Source organism: Bos taurus, chromosome 2 (assembly GCF_002263795.3).
Source record: "Bos taurus isolate L1 Dominette 01449 registration number 42190680 breed Hereford chromosome 2, ARS-UCD2.0, whole genome shotgun sequence".
Classification (NCBI taxonomy): Eukaryota; Metazoa; Chordata; class Mammalia; order Artiodactyla; family Bovidae; genus Bos; species Bos taurus.
In genome coordinates this window covers 18,654,235-18,671,959 of record NC_037329.1, presented here as the reverse complement: position 1 = coordinate 18,671,959, position 17,725 = coordinate 18,654,235, and the positions used below count along the sequence as shown (strand labels likewise).

Sequence of the window (17,725 nt, the reverse complement as noted above, 5' to 3'; positions counted from 1 at the left end):
AAAAAATTGATCCCTGGTGCCGAAAAGGTTGGAGGACCACTGGTCTGACTGGTAGGCTCCTACTTATAAAGGTGGTGCTGCGTAGGTGCCTGTGTGTGTGGGAGTTATACTGAGGTGGTGTATTAGTTGCCTATGGGTGCTATAACAAATCACCGCCAACTTCTCAGCTTGAAACAACACGAATTTATTCTCTCATAGTTCTGTAGACCAGCAGTTCGGGCTGAAATCATGGGGTCGGTACTACCACTGCCCCTCCGGAAGCCCCAGGGGAGAATCCATTGCTTATCTCTTCCAGCTTCCAGTCTGCCAGCATTCTCTGATGTTCCTTGGGTTGTGGCCTCATCTCTCCAAATCTGTTTTATCTCTACACTGCTCTTTCTTCTGTGTCTGTCTTTTCTGTTTGTGTCAGAACTCTCTCTGCCTCTCTCTTGTAAGGTTACATTTAATTGCATTTAGGGCCCTCTTGGCACAGTGGTGAAGAATCCACCTGCCAATGCAGGAGACACAAGAGACTCGAGTTTGATCATTGGGTCAAGAAGATCCCTTGGAGAAGGAAAAGGAAGCTCACTCCAGTATTCTTGCCTGGAAAGTTCCATGGACAGAGAAGCCTAGTCCACGGGGTTGCAAAGAGTCGGACATGACTGAGTGACCACCCACACAGATAATCCAGGATAAGCATTTCTTCTTAAGATCTTTAACTTAGTCATATGTTTTATTTATTTATTTTTGCCTTATATATAAGACAGGAGTTTTTCTTTGGCCATATAAGGCAACATTCACAAGTTCTGGGGATTAGGAAGTGAATGTGTCTTCGGGTGGGCATTTTTCAGCTTACCACAGTTGGTTTTTCCAGCTGTGAGTACACCTGCCATCAGGAGATGCCTGTAGAGGCACATTAGTGAACATCTGGATGCCATGAGCATGCAGGGGAAGTCACCTGTAAGAAACCCAGGTATGGTGGGCTGGAGTTACAGCCTCTGGGTGTGTGAGGAGGGAGAGAGATGGAGGTGGAGTGAGTATTTTGAAAGGATGTTGAGGAAAGATACCAAATGTTCAGAGACCTTTCTAAAGCCAAGTAGTAAATAGTTTGAGATAGTCATGGCTTTCAGCTAATATTGAGGATATTTTTTTCTTTAATCTATTTGATGATTAACAAGTAATAGAATTATGGAGATTGAGTTTGGAGACTTTGTATATATCAAAGTGATGATTAGCACAATTTTATTAGAGATGAAACATTGTCCAGTGGAATGCTTTCAGTATTATTGCTCATTATTTGGCCTTATCCCTTTTTGTTTTTATCACACTCTTTAAAAAATCTTCAAGCACTTTAAAAATTGTTCTAAGCACTATTAACATGATTAATTAGCTTTATATTTATTGCACTTTATTCCTGTTTGTTTATCTACATTTAAAAATTCATAATAACTGTAGGAGATGAATATGATCTCCTTACAGACTCATCTGTAAAGAAACTAAGACGTTGAGAAGTTAAGTAACTTGCTCGTGGTCATGCAGTTAATAGTGTATTACCAGGATTTGAACTCAGAGTTTATACTCTTGTTTGTCAGGGTTTGGCAGGCTTTTTATTTAGAGTAGAATGGTAATGACTTTAGGCTTTGCAGGCCATGAAGTCTGTTGTAGCCACTCAGCTTTGCTGTTGCAGTAGTAAAACAGCCATAGGTATTAATAACAGGTAAATGAATGAATGTGGTGGTGTTCAGTAAAATTTGATTCACAAAACTAGGCAGTGGTCAGATTTGGCCCATGTGCCCCAGTTTTCAGTGTTTGCACTGTGCTGTACAAAGTGTTGTTTTTTTTGTTTGTTTGTTTATGGTTTTAATTTTGTATTTTCAAATAGCTTTAGACTTACAGAAAAGTTAAATGTACAACAAAGAATTCCTGGTCCTCCTTCATCTGTTTCTCTGATGTCATCCTCTTATATAACTATAGCATGTCTATGAAAATAACCTTGGTATAATACTGTTAACCAGACTCTAGATCTCTTTCCCTCTCCTTCCTCCCACCATTTTTTTCCCTTCCAAAAGATTTAAGATGTACAGTATGAAAAACTGTTAAAACTTTAAATGATAGGATAGTCAAATCTGGTGCTAAAAGGATACAAATTTCTTAATTGTATTGTGCAGATATATATTTTTAGTAAATCAGTCTGCTTTTTGTCACTGACAGCTGTATTAAAGTCTCCCACTGTGCTTCTGGATTTGTCAGTTTCTCCTCCTAGTTCTATCAATTTTTTCTTTATTAATTTAAAAATGACTTTGTTAGGTGTATGTGTGCTTGTGCCAAGTTGCTTCAGTCATGTCTGACTCTTTGCAACCCCATGGACTGTAACCCACCAGGCTTCTCTGTCCATGGAATTCTCCAGGCAAGAATACTGGAGTGGGTTGCCATTCTTTTCTCCAGGGGATCTTCCCCACCCAGGAATCAAACCCACAACTGCTGCATTGTAAGGTGGGTTCTTTACCACTAGAGCCACCTGGGAAGCCCTGTTAGGTGTACACTATGTCTGATTGTGCTGTCTTTTTGGTGGATGACCCCTTTATCAGTAGTAAATGCTTTAAAAATATCTGTTAATGATTTTGTCTTAAAGTCTGTATTATGTGATATTACTCTAGCTAAGCCATCTTCCTTAACCCAGGCTTTCACTTTCAGCCTTTCTTTATTTAAATTGTCTCTTGTAAAAGGCATAGTGTTAGTTTGGAAGCCTTTATGTATTTGTTTGAATGTTTAATCCCATTTACATTTAAGGTGATTAGTGGTATATCTAGGATTAAATCAATTTCTATGTCTTTTTTCATTTTAAGACCGTGAGTTCAGTTCAGTTCAGTCGCTCAGTCGTGTCCGACTCTGTGCGACCCCATGAATCGCAGCACGCCAGGCCTCCCTGTCCATCACCAACTCCAGGAGTTCACTCACTCATGTCCATCGAGTCAGTGATGCCATCCAGCCATCTCATCCTCTGTCGTCCCCTTCTCCTCCTGCCCCCAATCCCTCCCAGCATCAGAGTCTTTTCCAATGAGTCAACTCTTCACATGAGGTGGCCAAAGTACTGGAGTTTCAGCTTTAGTATCATTCCTTCCAAAGAAATCCCAGGGCTGATCTTCAGAATGGACTGGTTGGATCTCCTTGCAGTCCAAAGGACTCTCAAGAGTCTTCTCCAACACTACAGTTCAAAAGCATCAATTCTTCGGCGCTCAGCCTTCTTCACAGTCCAACTCTCACATCCATACATGACCACAGGAAAAACCATAGCCTTGACTAGACGAACCTTTGTTGGCAAAGTAATGTCTCTGCTTTTCAATATGCTATCTAGGTTGGTCATAACTTTCCTACCAAGGAGTAAGCGTCTTTTAATTTCATGGCTGCAATCACCATCTGCAGTGATTTTGGAGCCCCCAAAAATAAAGTCTGACACTGTTTCCACTGTTTCCCCATCTATTTCCCATGAAGTGATGGGATCGGATGCCATGATCTTCGTTTTCTGAATGTTGAGCTTTAAGACCTTACATATCTGTAAATATTTTTACGTTATTCTCATTCTTCATTGATAGCTTGACTGGGCATAAAATTCTAGGTTGGAAATAATTTTCCTTCGGGATATTTAAGTTGTTATCCCCTAGCTTCCAGTGTCTGTTAAAAAGAGCAAAGTTATTCTAAAACCTCACCTTTTGAATATGATTTCAAGTTTGCATTCAGTCTAGTAGTTAATATTTTCTATTTTTAAATCCAGTTTTTCTCTGGGTATATGGTGAGCCAGTTCAGACTGGAAAATTCAGGTTCTTAAGATCTGAAACATCTTCTTTAGTTTTATTGATGATTTTCTCCTCTTTATTCTTTTTTCTGGGATCTTTTTATTTGAGTAATAGACTTCTAGAATTCACTGATTTTTCTTATCTTTTCTCATATTTCTTCATTTTTAATCTTTTTTGCCTGACTTTTTGAGAAGTATCCTTAGCCTTATTTCACAGCCTTCTTTTGATTTTTTCATGTCTGAATTTCCTTTTTTTTTTTTTTTTTAAGGATTTCTTGTTTTATGGATGCAGTGTCTTTTCTTACTCCTTTAAGGATATTAATGTTTTCTATTCCCTGTACAGTCTCTGTTTCCTCCATGACGCTTCTCTTCTGTTTGCTTATTTTAGTCTGTCTTTTGTGTTAGAGCTGTTCCTTAGAAGTCTGTGATCCTTGACTGTTTACTTTTCTTTAAGAGTTAGTCACCAGGGACCTGACTGGCAAGCTCCCAGCACTCAGGGGGGCTTCTGAGCTGAGGGTTTTTCGGACAGAGCTAGTTTCATGAGGGGAAGCCCACCCTCACTGCCACAGTAATATCTTTAGGTTTTTTTCAGTCAGTCAGGGAAGATTTCACAAAGAGCAAGCTTCCTCTTGAAGGCTACAGACCTGGCTGCTGTTTTTCTTACCTACTAAGTGACTTAAAAGGCTTTTAAAGACAATGCCTTTTATCTCTTTTGTCCATATTATTGCTGTATATTCTGAAAAAAATAAGACTATATTAAAAATAAAAGTTGTAGGTACATTAAAAGTTTTTTAAGTCAGCAAAGACTTTAAAATTCATCTTCCTCTGCAATTAGGACAGACTAGTACTTTACTATTAGATGATTTAACCAATTTGATGGCTACCTTTTGAATATTTGGCTTCCCTGATAGCTCAGTTGGTAAAGAATCCACCTGCAATGCAGGAGACCCCAGTTCAATTCCTGGATTGGAAAGATCTGCTGGAGAAGGGATAGGCTACCCACTCTAGTATTTTTGGGCTTCCCTTGTGGCTCAGCTGGTAAAGAATCTGCCTGCAATGTGGGAGACCTGGGTTCAATCCCTGGGTTGGGAAGATCCCCTGGAGAAGGGAAAGGCTATCCACTCCAGTATTCTGGCCTGGAGAATTCCATGGACTGTATAGTCCATGGGGTCGCAAAGAGTCGGACACAACTGAGCAACTTTCACTTTTAAATACTTGATGGTTTTTTGGGTTTAGATATCAATTTTGGAAGACCAATATAGACACAATATGCCTTTTGTACATTGGATATGTAAATAACCACTCTCTCCTGGGATGGAACAGAGGCTCAGACAAGGACTGGGGTGAAGATAGAACCAAGCCACCAGGTCTAAATGGGGCGTGACTACATGGATATAATGTCAGGGAAGTCTTGAATCACCTAGAAAATCCTGGGAAGGCCAGGCAGAGAACCTTTCTGTGTACAAATAGAGGAATAGCTGCATGACTTTTGATATGGTTTCAGAGACTTCGGATAAGTCTGTCCTGAAGGGACAGGGGCTTTCAGTCTTAAGATTAATATCTAACCTTGTCTAGGACTCACCTCTCAGGTTGTCCCTGGCCCGCTTTTCCCCTTAGGGCTCCTGTTAGCACATAGTCGTTCCCAGCACTTGGGCATACTACTGACCACAGCCTCAGTCATTTGGGTAAGGAATCCCTAACCCTCCTGTATCCCTACAGCCCTGCTAGGGCTTGTGTCTTTGTCCTGCCCCACCCTCACTTACCCTCCGCATCCTCACCTTTGGGCTTTGGTCTGTCAATGGCAGCCACTGGCCCCTACTCCCAACTCCTGTCCTATCTTTACTCTTCTGCCCACATTCCTGGCCTGGAGCCAGATGAGTCCTTTTCCCACTGCTTCGGAAAAGTGGTATCTTTGTCCATTCTGGGACTGCTGCTAAGGAAAGATACATCCTTGGAATACTAAGTTATGCCTGATGTATTTTCTTCACAAAAGCATTGTTATAAATGGTGGTCAGAAGCTCTAGTTAAACTCTTGGGTTTAACGTATGGCCTGGGCTCCACCATTTATAACAGAACTTTTAAGGAAAAATGTGTTTCAGGTTCATGTCATAGACTTGGCCCCAGTCCCATTGATAAGATGGGGGCTGCCTTGTAACAGCATGCAAAGGAGGAAAAATGTCATCGTCAAATATTCATTAAGTTCCCACTTGAGCACCATGCTGTCGTGACTGCTGGATCTGTGGGCCTCTGCTGGGCCTGTTTTTATAAGCCATAATAAGGCTGCCTTACAAATTGCCCTCTGAACTTCAACGCACTGTACAGCTTTCTCTGACATATCTTGTATTGTATTAATGGGGAGGATTCAGGCAAGAAGTGTTCCTAGTCTGAGAAAGTGCAATTTCAATTTAAATGTGTTTTTTCCTGGAGCCTAAGTTCTTTTAGTCACTGAGCCTGCACTAATTTGTGTGATTCTCTCGGGGCCGGGGCACTCTTCTTACAGCTTTTTAAAATTAGTACTTCCTATTGGTTCAGTATTTTCTTTCAAGTGAAGCACTCTTAGAATTATGTGGCACATAGTGATTTTCAAAAGATTAAAGCAATGTGTTCTAATGTGAGCCCTGTAACTAATTGCCTCAACTAATTATACATAAAGGACCGAGTCATTAGTGTTAATAAGAAGTGACTTCGGAAAGTACAGTTTGACCCAAAGACTGAATAACTATTGCAAATAGTAATCAGTGAGGTGGTATTCATTGTAGAAAACACCTTAGCTGGAAATTATTCATGTCAGTTTAAATTGGGTTTTCCCTAAGTTGTTACCTTTATACTTGGTTACTAGGTCCTTTTCAGTGAAAAATGTGCACCCTTTGGAATGTAAATCTTCTCCATTGCTCCTCTTAAGGCTCTTCCATCCACTTAAAATATCTGTGCTCCCAGCATCCTGTCTTAGGTCTTATTCCCTCCCTATACTCCTTCCCTGTTTGACCTCATCAAGTTTTGATTCCATGCTAGCAAGTTCCACATGCATTTATCTGGGCCAGGTATCTTCTGGATTCGGGATGCGTATATCCACGTGGATATCTTACAAGAATTGCAAACTTGTGTGTGCCCAGAACAGATCTTCTCTCCCAAATCTTCCCTCTCCGCACTCCTCTTGCCCTGGCTGCTCAAGCTGGGAAATGATCCATTGCCACCCCACATCCTGTGGATTTCTTTCAGCCATCTCTCTCCATCCCCATCACCTTGCCCTAGTCCATGCCCTCATTGTCTTTTTCTTTGCAGTAGCGAAAATCGTGTAACCACTCTTCCCAAATCGGTTTTCCTCCTTTCAATTTATACACAGCTGCTAGAAAAATATTAAAGCACAGATCTGATCAGGTCAGGATCTGCTTCAAAGTGTGCAGCGATTGTTGTTGATTGCTGTTTTAGTTGTTGAGTCATGTCCAACTCTTTTGCGACCCCATGGACTGTAGCCACCAAGCTCCTCTGTCCATGTGATTTCCCAGGCAAGAATACTGGAGTGGGATGCCTTGCCCTCCTCCAGGGGATCTTCCCTATCCAGAGATTGAACCCTCATCTCCTGTGTTGGCAGGCGGATTCTTTACCACTGAGCCACCTAGGAAGCCAGTGGCTACAGCCTATTGACCTTCTAATCCTAGCTGCAGTGTCATTTCTCAGTGACAGTCCCAAAAGTCCTCCCCAGTTGGTTAGATTCCCCTACTAAATATGCCAACAGCATCTTATTTCCTAGCATTCATCATAATTATAATTAAATGAGCATTTGTATAATTACTGTTTTGATGCCTGATTCTCTTACTAGCCTGTAAACTCCCTGAGAGCAGGGACCATGCCTGTCTGGCTCACCATTCACTCCGCAGTGCCTCTCATTACAAATATTTGTCAAATGAATGTATAATGAATATGGCTGGACAGAAGCCATGGCATATGTTATGTGTATTTGTTGGAATATGGGGTATCTGATGTTCTAGGACTCAAACACTTCCCACTCCATCATGAAGCAATACTGTGAAAGCTGATTTAGATCTTGTTAACTGTTCAGCTATTACGTACGCTTTCTCCCTCTATTCTCGAAGTAGTCTGTCTGTATATCTGTCAGGGTTCTATCAGAGAAACAGAACCAGTAGGAGAGAAAAGATTTATTGCAGGAATCAGCCTTCTCTCGTGATTGAAGGGGCCACCTAGGCAAGTACATCTGTAAGGCAGGAGATCAGGAAAGGCAGGCTGGAATTCTTGGGCTTAGGGCATATGAACGCTGCTGTTCACAGGCAGAATTTCTTCTTCAGGGAAGCCCCAGCTCCAGCCTTCAGGTCTTCCAAGTGACTGGAGCAGGGCCACCTAGATTATTTAGGATTATCCCCCATACTTAAAAGTCAGCTGATTATGGACTTCAATTGCACTTACAAAATACCTTCATAGTAATACCTAGATTGGATTGAATAACTGGAAACTGTAGCCTGAAGCCAACTTGATACATCAAGCTGACTCTCAAAGAAAACTTCAATACAAAGCACCAGTTTAAAAACATAACTAACTGAAAAAAACCCAAACAAACCAAACTTGGCACTTCCGGGATAGAGAATGGTAATTAAATATTTATTCACTGGGCTTCTTACTATGTAATTAATGCCTGTTTTAAAGAGATTTTTACCTGTTCTGCTTATTCCAAATGACCTCATTACTCTGCTATCCAAAACACATTTGTTTTACTTTGTGTGAATCAATAATAAAATTCTAGGAAAATTGGCTGTTTGTGTGCAGTGCTTCTAACAAGTGGATGACTGTGTCTCAGTCTCTGGTACCTTTTTATTTATTAACACAGACAATATTACTGAGTACAGAGCTGGGCAGTGGAGATACAAGAAGAGGCAGAATACCACCCTGTATTTGGAGGCCTTCTTGAGACAAATAGGTAATCAAATAATTGCAGGCCTGGAGTTCAGTGAGGTTGCAGCATGGAAGGCTAGGGAGACGTGGTTTGGTGCCACGCGCCAATCATGGGGATCCTGCCTTATTCGACTGGATCCTCCCAGTTGAGGAGGGGCATGTTCATATTAGTTAGGAAGAGGAGCGTGGTGTGGAGGATAAGGTGAGGGAAGGAGAGAATGTTGAGGGCAGGAGCCTGAACTAGAAGCTAGATTGTAGCACTAGCAGAGTTTTATCAGCCGAGGGAGGGAGAGAGAAGATTTGAAGATGACTTTGTGGTTTATCGGTCAAAAGATGGGGTATCTGATAAGATTAGGTAGATGGAGGTAGATGGTACCAGAGGAGGAATGGATGTTTATTTCTGGGGTGGGTAAAAAGACAAACGTTAAGAGTTGCCACTAAGTGAAGTGAAGTGAAGTCGCTCTGTCGTGTCCAACTCTTTGCGACTCTGTGGACTGTAGCTCACCAGGCTCCTCCGTCCATGGGATTCTCCAGGCAAGAATACTGGAGTGGGTTGCCATTTCCTTCTCTAAGTTAGTTGCCACTAACTGAGCATCTGTACTCAGTCTGGTGAGTTATACCCATTATCTCATGTTGTTTGAGATGCCATTGTGACCTGTAGCCAGTGTGAGATCACTAAGGAGTGTCCTGAACCAAGGGATATACTTGAGGAAGATGCTTGGTGCTGAAAATTCTTTTTTACGGCCTGTTTTTTTTAAAGGCTAATATAGGCACTCCCTTTTGAAAGCTATCTGACAGTTGATTCTAAGAGGAGATCTGTTTATAATTAAAGATGAATGTCAACTAGGAGATTACTGGAAAAGAAAAAAAAAAACAACTAGGATTTGTGAATGATTTCTGTGTTGTCTTACTACTCGCAAAGCACACTGAAAAAGGAGAGGTTTTTTTGGCACTGAACATACCTCTGGGTACACAAAATTGTATTCACTGAATCTGCTTTCCAAAAACATAAGCGCAAGGGGCTCTCACAGATCAGATCTGGAAAAACTGGAAAATTTACTTATTTATTAAATAAATAATGTAGTAATGTATTATAAAGCATGAACTGAAATAAGATTTAATGAATCTATGTTGATCAATAAATGAATGGGAATGGGGGAGAATAAGTTCTAACAGGAGAATGCCCACCAAAAAATGTAGGGTAAAAAATAGGAAAGTCATCATTTGGCAAACAACACAATGATGATTGATAAAGCCAGGAGTTGTCTGTGTGTGGGTAGAGATTTGATGAACAGTGGATACTGGCATAGTCTCAGTATTTTCCACAAAATACTCATTAATTACAAAGAGGGAAATGGAGACTAGATGCAACGTCTGGCAGACACCAACTTGTGCAGGTGATCAAGGTTAACACCATCGATGATGGGATGATCTGACATCCTTTGCCTCCTGATGTGATGCGCTGAGAACAGCATGGCATCATTTTAAGGTTTTTTTTTTTGCCAGGAATACAAAGCCCGAATCCATGTTCACCTTGAATCTTCACAATATTTTGGAGCAGATGTTTTTATCCTCGTATTATAGAATAGAAAATTGAAGTGCAGATGTTGAACAGTTTACCCAAAACCGAAAATAGTAAGTGGCAAAGCCCAGTTTCAAAATCCAAGGTAAATTTATAAACTTGCGGTGCCTCAGTCCTGCTGTAAAGCCCATGGGGGTTGTTAGTTCCATGACAGTTGGGTTCTGCAGATAGTACCTTACAGTCCAAGGGTGACGTTTAGAGGAGTATCACTAAGGAGCCACAGACAGCGAATCTTATGTTGCTTATAACACTAGTGGTGAGGGGAGGGAAACTGAATTTTATGTCAGCATCTGAACGGCTGGTTCTTAGCGAGTAATTATTTATGATCAGCGCGTGTTGCTGCTGAAAGCCATCCCGTCAGACCCCTTTCCAGCAAGAGTCTCCTGAAACAGGAACTGATTATGCAGTATTAAATCTGAGACCCATTTCATATTCAGAGGTTCCAGTGGTAAACCTCATATGTCAGGAGCAATTAGTGACCTTGTGACATGTCCTCTTCAATATGCTGAACTGTGGTCAATAAATCCTAGCAGGATGGATGGAATTAAATAACTACCTCCACCATCACCCTAGTGCATCAGAGCAGTGCCTTTTCAAGGCCACAAATGCAGGACATTCTCCTAACTAGTGTCACGAAGATTCCAAAAATGTGAGAATATAGTTAATTCTGAAAGTTTTCAGATTTTGAATGCTTAGAAAAGGGGACAGAGATCTTGGACAGAGGATGAAGTCGTGCAGTATGGTCTGCAAGCAGATCACGGGGGCACTACTCCTATGCACCTTCAATGGAATGCCCACTGTGTGCTGAGGAAATCTGGGAATACACAGAATCAGAAGCCAGAATGTGACAACAGGCTTGGCCAGGACTTAAGAACTAAGTTCTGTTGTGCTAATTGACTATCTCAGATTAATGGGAAGTATGTAAGTTGGAAAATGAGTCAACTTCTAACTGGAATTTGATATCTGTTTCTAAAATATATTTCATATTCTTATTTTATAGAGAAAAGAAATGAAACCGTATTTTTAGAAGTAAAATGTGATGTCGCAGAAGCATCATCAGTTGAGTTGCATACACAGCCGGACTGTCTCTTGTAGTTCGGCTTCTGTTGCTGACATCAGGATTGTCTCCTGAAATGGGATTTTCCTGTCGATTTTGGATTTTTTGCATGTTGCCTAGACACTCCATGGGAAAATGCAGTTACAGGAAGTTGCTAGTGTGCGGCTGAGCAGTGAAAGCATCTGAAAAGATTGCTCTTGTGGGATCACTGGATTGTGTCCATTAAGCCAAGTTCTTGCCCCCAGAATGCTGGTTCTGTTATGGGCTTAGCTCAGAGGTAATTGACTCTTGAGCCCCCTGAGGCAAGTCAAGGACTCCCTGTGGTAAAGAACCTCTTTGTCTCCCCTGCATTCTGGGGCTTGGTTGTTTCTACTAGACTATTCACATCGACTGTAAATTCTAACCACCATAAAACAAGCCTCTGGAAGGCCCACTTGTGCACAGCCAAGAGATTGCCACTTATCAAATGCCTAAAAATCAAGAGAAAAAAGAAAAGAAGAGGAAATATAAACCTGAACAAAAATAAAAATAAAGAACTTGAGCAGCATTGGTGAAATTTAGGTGGGCCTGGGGTATTGCCAGCTATTTTAGTGTTGGGTAGAAGCATCACTCGGAAATACCTAATAAGCACACCTAATAAGCTTATTATAAGCATATTAGGTGCTACTTGAAGGAACTGCATTGTAAAGTGAATACATAACCTCTTAATAAGTGAGTCTGTCATTATTGAATGAACCTGATGGAAGGCACCCTGTGTGGGTAGATGAGGCTGTGAGCATGCTGTTTTGGAAAAGTAAGTTCTAAGATTATGTAGTCCTAAACCTATTTGTTGGTTATGCACAGAAGTGTGTGTTTGTGTTATGAAATTTTCACCAGGTAATAAACTTCTAAACAGTCCCACAATGACAATAGCTGATCTTTAGTTTAAGGATAAAAGTGAACGCTGTTCATCAGTCAAGTGCAATGTATTCTTACAGAGATGTGGGTTGAATTTTCAAAGATGTGGGTTTGATTAGTGAATGATGCTCACAGGATAATTGATGCAGTCAACCAGTCATGTTTTGTGGGGTAGAAGAGAGCTGGTTTCACAACTGGGGATATATGAAGTACCAAGCTTGAGATACTTTTACTTGGCAGAACAGGTAAAAATGAATGATTTTGCTTTCCTGGGCTCAGACCTGTCTTGTCCAGTGACCTCTCACGGGCACAGCATTTAGACTGTCCGCATTAGAGTAAACCACCATGGGGCCCTGTGTGTGAAAAATCCTCTTATTAGATCCCACTCTCAGATCCCATGTTCTCTGTAGGTGTTGGCTTTTTTTTCTGTTTTTTTTTTTTCTATGGTGTACATTGAATCGGAGGGGAAAGAGGCAAGATATCTACTGAGGAAATCACCCTCTTGGAGCCTATAATGAGTGATGGTTTGTAGCATGTTCCCCACGAAGTTCTGATTCTGTGATTATGTCAGGGAGCAACCCTAAGCTGCAGCTTTATCAGATACTATCTTGACTTCTAGGAATTGATGCTGGTGATGTCATTTTAATCTCTTGTCCATCCATTTACCTAAAATCCATAGATGTCTAAGGATCTTCTATATTCTAATTTGTAGAGACTCACACATTACAAAGAGATTTAATAATCTTGGCCTAAAGCAAGTTTGCTGAAAAAAAAATCTTGATATGCTTGTAAGGTAATTACAATTCATTTTGACATTTTAAAACTAAATGTTATGGGAGGTAGTATTTTTCATGCCAGAAAAATAATTTAAGATAGACTCTCCCCCAAGAAATAAAAATCACTCATAATCCCACTGTCCAAACTTGGCGTTAAATACTCAGATAACATTTGATGTTTAAATACCCATATTTTCTTCCCTAAGATTTATATTCCTATATTATTTATTTATTTAAAAAAATAGACACATGGTACTTTGTAAACCCTTTCCTTACCCCTTGCTCCAACCAGAGAAAATATTTGAACTGCTGTTCCATACTGGTGACTATATTTACATCATCACTTAGAATGGCTGTGAAGATTTGCTGGATGTAGGTTGTGTCCTGATTTTTTGCTGTTATAAGCAATCCCATGATGAACATCTTTGTATACATGATTGGGCGCTTGCTTGATTATATACTGAAGATAAACTCTTAAATACAGAATTTATTAGATCAAAGCAGAGCCTACATTGAAGGCTTAGGAGACTTGTTACTAGATTACTTTCCTAAAAGTTTATTCTGCTTCATTAGTAATCTGTCATGTGAAAAGTGGTTTCTTATTGTTTTAAATTTCATCTTTGTTTTTCAAGCTGAGTGTTTCTCAGTATTGTATTGGCCATTTGAATTTTGTGGTCAATTGACTAGTTTGCTTTATCCATTTTCTATAGGAGTATTCCTGTTTTTGGCTTATTATTTTGAGAGCACTTCACATATTAGGGATATGGATTTCTTCTCTGCATTCGCTCCACTTGATTGGAATTTTGATTGTGATTTAGTCAAATGTAACATTAATTTGGTGGATATGAGCATGTTTTTCAATGTTGTGTCTTGGTATTTGAGAATAATGTTTTAAATACTTCTGATCTCAGGAAATTATAAAAAGTAAAAGGTACAGAGTTACTTTTTTCAGACCCTTCCATTTATTGCCTTGCCTCGGGGTAGAACTGTTCCTAAATCATTTGAGAAAACCCAAGTAGCTAAAGTGTTTTCACCAGCTAAGTGATCGAATTCCATCTGGTTGGTTTTTTAAGTGTTCATTTTGATGATTTTAGCACACTCACCTATTGTTCCTTCTCTAAGCTAGTATCTTTGGCTCTCTGAAATAGTCTGTTCGTATGGGTCCTCATGGCTTTGGGAGTCTGACAGTTTTATGATTATGCAAATGTTATTGAGATCATCTTGATGGATGCTCCCTGAGCCCTTGGCTGACTGCACAGAGACTGCGCCTTTAACTGTCACGGGGTTGGCTAGTATGACCTTCACATCAGGCTGTGTAAAACACTCTTGCCAGGCATCCTAGGACAATTTGGAGCCGTTGCCTGGGCAACCTCACTTGCTTCTAATCGAATGCCCCAAGTCCCAGTGGGAATGCTACCACTGAAGGGAGGAACCGAGCGGAAGTATTAATACATTTGTCTGTTTTAGGACATTCCACTAATGTTGGGGGAAGTGAGCTTATGCCATGATCTCACATGAACTCAGGGGAGGGAGAGAAGGAAGAAAAGAAAAGAGAATTGAGAGAGCAGGGACAGAAAGAGAGGCTGGAAGAAGAAGCATGCATAGAAGTCAGTGACAGAAATCAAGATAATAAATATCAGCAAATGGTTCATGCATAAGAAAACAGTATAGCCCAGATTGAGCAGAAAGGAATTGAGAATGAAGACCAGAAAGTTACTCTTAGGGGAAAAAATACATGGTCCATAAATGAATATCTGGGGAGAAAAAAGAATAGTGGAGACTTCTGGGAAGTATATAATAAAAATGTTTTTTCACTGAAACAGACTTGCCTATATGATGTAATTGGTCAACTCTGCTTTAGGAACTAATATTGTTTTCTTTCCAGTACTCTCCATTGTACCTTGAATAAATCATGAGTGATTTTTCTGGAATCAAAATGATGCTGCTCAAAATGATAGGGCACAGTTTTACTCACTGCTTTCATGAATCAGAACCATCACAGACTTGAAACTAGTTTAGTTAAAGCAGGTTTTAAAAAAACAAAACACATGCACAGTATACCTGGATGGTTATTATGACGGGTGGTGGTGTTTTAGCTGCTTGGATAAGCGGAATGCAGGCTCAGGCAAACAGGCATTGTGTGGTCCTGGGGAGAAAGCCTAGACGGGGATACCAGTGAGTTGACCGTTCTCTACTCTCAGAATTCTCAGTCAGGTGCTTAATTCATCCTATTAAAAAAGTCCATGACTCATTCTTGAAATATCCAGAACTGCTCTTAAGAGCCCCCTTTTTGCAGATGTCAAACCAGGTGCAGGAGAGATGCAAATTTTACTCCAGCTGAAGCTAGCATATCCAGCACTTGATAAAATGTGCTGTCCGAGGCATACCTTCAGTCAGTGTTGAACAGGGACAGTATTTCAGGCCCTTGGTAAACAGAAGTTTTACTCAGATATTTTCAAGATTGAATTTTGTAGTTCCAGATGAGGACAGGGTCCAGAGAACCCCCAGGTTCCCTGGAGCCAGTAACAGTGGAAACCATGGCCATCTCTAGGTCAGAAGGAACAAGGGAGAAAGCAGTGTCTCTGGGACCCAGTGAGTGAAAGCTCTGGCCATGAAACTGTAGGTGTGCAACAGCACAGCCAGGACAGAAACAGGCAGGGAGACGGGGGTGAAGGTAAATACCTTGACTCCCCTTTCCTCTCCTCTCTCATCTGCTCTGATCTACTGGTATTTTTGTAGCCAAATTCATCTGGAAGGTAGTGGTAAGGGATCTTGGGTGACACAGTCTTTGTGTGTGTGTGTGTGCCAAGTCACTTCAGTCATGTCCAATTCTTTTGCGATCCTATGGACTGTAGCCCACCGAGCTCCTCTGTCCATGGGATTTTCCAGGCAAGAATACTAGAGTGGACTGCCATGCCCTGTTCCAGAGGATCTTCCCAATCCAGGGATTGAACCCATGTCTCCTGCAGCTCCTGCACTGCAGATGGATTCCTTACCACTGAGCCACCAGGAAAGCTGTGATGCAGTCTGTAGAGGTTAGCTTCCTGGAATACAGAGAAGAGCAAGAAAAGACTGGATAATGGAAGAGTGGGGGAGTGGAGAATAACTAGCACAGTGTACAAATCTCTGTTCTCTAAGGCTAGCCTTTACCCTTTGAGAGCATAAGCATTTGGAAGAGAAGTTATTTATAAAGGATGCCAATTATAGGAGCTGGACAGTGGGAAAGGAACACCAGTCAGTCTTAGATTTTCCCCAGTTAACTCCTCCCTTGTTGGTGCTACGTGGAGTCTAGTGCATATTCTGCAGTTGCTGCTATTTCTTTAGGTGTGTCTTTCCCCCTCTAGACTTCAAATCCTACAGATTATGAACTTCCTTTTATTTGTCTTTGTCTCCGCAGCATCTAGCCAGGTGCTTGGCATTTGTAGACGTATATATGTAAAAGAAATTCTTGCACATATATACAGAAATATTTATGGTGGCACAGTACACAATATTAAAACCTGGGAAAACCCCAGTCTCTGGACAAGAGAGTAGATGAGTAAACTGTATTATATTCTCCCCATGGGAGACATGCCATAATCAAAATAAAGTATAATGAAAGGGTTGCAGCATAGATGTTTTAATAATATAAGATGAAAAATTCTAAAAATATTACATATATTGCCTTTCCTATAAATTTAAAAGCAACTAAAATCATAACCATAGTTTTTCGGAATACATGTAGATGAGATGATAATACATAGAAAGGAAAGCAGTAGAATCTTGAGTATAGGATTCAGGCTGGTTGTTAATCTCAGGAGGCTGAGACTGGGAGGGCTATTGAGTAGGTATTAGTAAGTTATTGTTACAGTCTAATTTTTGATTCGGGTGGTGGGTTCATGGTTCCATATTACAACATTAGATATGAAGGATGAGTGAATGAGGGAAGCCTGTGTGGTCCAGAGATATGAAAGTGTTCCATATCAAAGATCGTGATTAATCCTATTCTGTGCAATTGAGGTTGAATTAAAAAAGGAAAAAAGGATTAAATGAGTGGAAAGGGGATAGCAGCATAGTACATTTGTCACCAGGACTTTGGAAATTGTATATTTTGCATAGGAGGATAACAGGGTTCAGGCTAAATAGCTACTGCAAACAAAACTAACTGCTCATACAAGACAGAAGATCTGTCTCCCACTTTCTCTTTCTCATTCACATACTAATCTAGATCATTGCCATTCAGTAAAAATGCAGTGTGAGCCATGTATGTAACAATATTAAAGTTCCTAGTAGCTATGTTGAAAAAGAAATAAGTGAAATTGGTTTCATAAATATATTTTACTTAATGTAATAAAAATATTATTCCAGTATATAATCAGTATAAGATTTATTAATGAAATAGTTTAAATTTTCATCTTAATAAGTGTTCAAAGTCTTATATATATTTTATCCTTGTAACACATATCAACTCAGACACTAAATTTTCATTAGAAGTACTTGATCAGTGTTTAGAGTTCATAAAATATATAGTTGAAAAAAGTAGTTTCACATACCCAAGATATTCTAAACATAGTTAAAAGTTTTCCATTAACTGAACCAAATATTGGTACTTAGGTAATTAAAATTAAATACTATTAAAGATTCAGTTCCTCAGTCTCACTAACCACCTTTCAAGTGCTCAGTAACCACATGTGGCTAGTGGCCACCCTAACAAAAGAGCAGTTCTAGTTCGTTCGTTAGCACGATGTCCTCCCCTA

General features: G+C 40.2%; 1 protein-coding gene across 20 annotated transcripts in view; it reads left to right on the top strand.

The window, feature by feature from the left end:
* Positions 1–17,725, top strand: part of OSBPL6 (oxysterol binding protein like 6) — a 219,020-nt gene that overhangs the window by 24,783 nt on the left and 176,512 nt on the right. For 2 of the 20 annotated variants that reach the window (XM_010801873.4, XM_024979916.2), the window contains exon 2: positions 10,184–10,312. The exons of the other annotated variants lie outside the window; for them this stretch is intronic. The gene's annotated coding sequence lies outside the window, so the exon portion shown is untranslated. The remainder of the gene's footprint in view (positions 1–10,183; positions 10,313–17,725) is intronic. 20 annotated transcript variants of the gene reach the window in all.